The sequence below is a fragment of the Corvus brachyrhynchos genome, unplaced genomic scaffold (assembly GCF_000691975.1).
Source record: "Corvus brachyrhynchos isolate BGI_N302 unplaced genomic scaffold, ASM69197v1 C11736091, whole genome shotgun sequence".
NCBI lineage: Eukaryota > Metazoa > Chordata > Aves > Passeriformes > Corvidae > Corvus > Corvus brachyrhynchos.
Window position 1 is genome coordinate 1 of NW_008245418.1, and position 887 is coordinate 887.

The window sequence follows — 887 nt, forward strand, 5'->3', positions numbered from 1 at the left end:
GAGAGAGAGAGAGAGGCCTCCGATCAAGCGGGTGGGGAGAAGGCAGAGAATTTCTGCAGGATTGGCTCAGACCACCTGGGATGGGATCACATCAAGGTGTCCATGGAGATGCCTCTGGTGATTTCCCAGCCCAGGAGAAGGTCCCTGGTGCAGCTGAGGCAAAGACAGGTTGGGCTGAGACCTTGGGTATCCCATACAGGTGTCCCAGCTCAGGACAGGGTGTTGTGGGGTAGGATTCTGCCAGGGAAGGACATGCTTTCAGGTTTGGGAAGGGGACAGCCAGCCATCAAGGTCCCTCTGCCTTCAGCCAGGACCTTTCCGTCCCACGTGGGAAGCAGATGCTGGGTGTCCACGTGGCTGTCAGGGGAGTCCAGCCCAAAGGCAGCCTCCAGATCTCGCTCCTGTCCCCTGGGGCTGCCTCAGCGGAGGGACATGGCGAATTCCATCCCTTTGGAATTACCTGCAGAACTGCCTCTGCTGCTCCTGCCGCCGTCGGTTGTTCTCAGCCAGAAACATGAAGATGTTCCTCCGCATCTGATGTGGCTCCAGCCCACGGAGCACCTGGATGGCTCGTGGGGAAAGATGTCTGCGACAACAGGGAATCGTCATCCCAGAGCTGCCAGCTGCCTCTCCCCTCACCCCACCCTGCGCTCACACAGTCCCATGTCCACCCACCTGGTCCCAGGCTGGAATCTCTCTGCCATTTTCTCTGTGGGGAGGGGGGTTCCAGTCTTCTTCCTCCTCGCAGCAACCCCCTTTCTTGGGGGCTTGGATGGACGGTGGGGAGCCCAAACACCTCCAGCGCCGAATACCTGCCAAGGAGGGGGACACTCTCAGCAAACCAGAGGCGCCACTTCCCAGAGGACTCCTGGAAAAGTGGGAGCCAG

At 59.9% G+C, this 887-nt stretch overlaps 1 long non-coding RNA gene across 1 annotated transcript; it reads right to left on the bottom strand.

Moving 5' to 3' along the window:
- Positions 1-6: 6 nt before the first annotated feature.
- On the bottom strand, positions 7-810 carry LOC108449424. The gene is made up of 3 exons (XR_001865589.1): positions 676-810; positions 461-586; positions 7-153 (listed from the first exon to the last, which is right to left on the bottom strand). It is a non-coding gene; the product is annotated as an uncharacterized LOC108449424 (long non-coding RNA).
- Between the last annotated feature and the right edge of the window lie 77 nt (positions 811-887).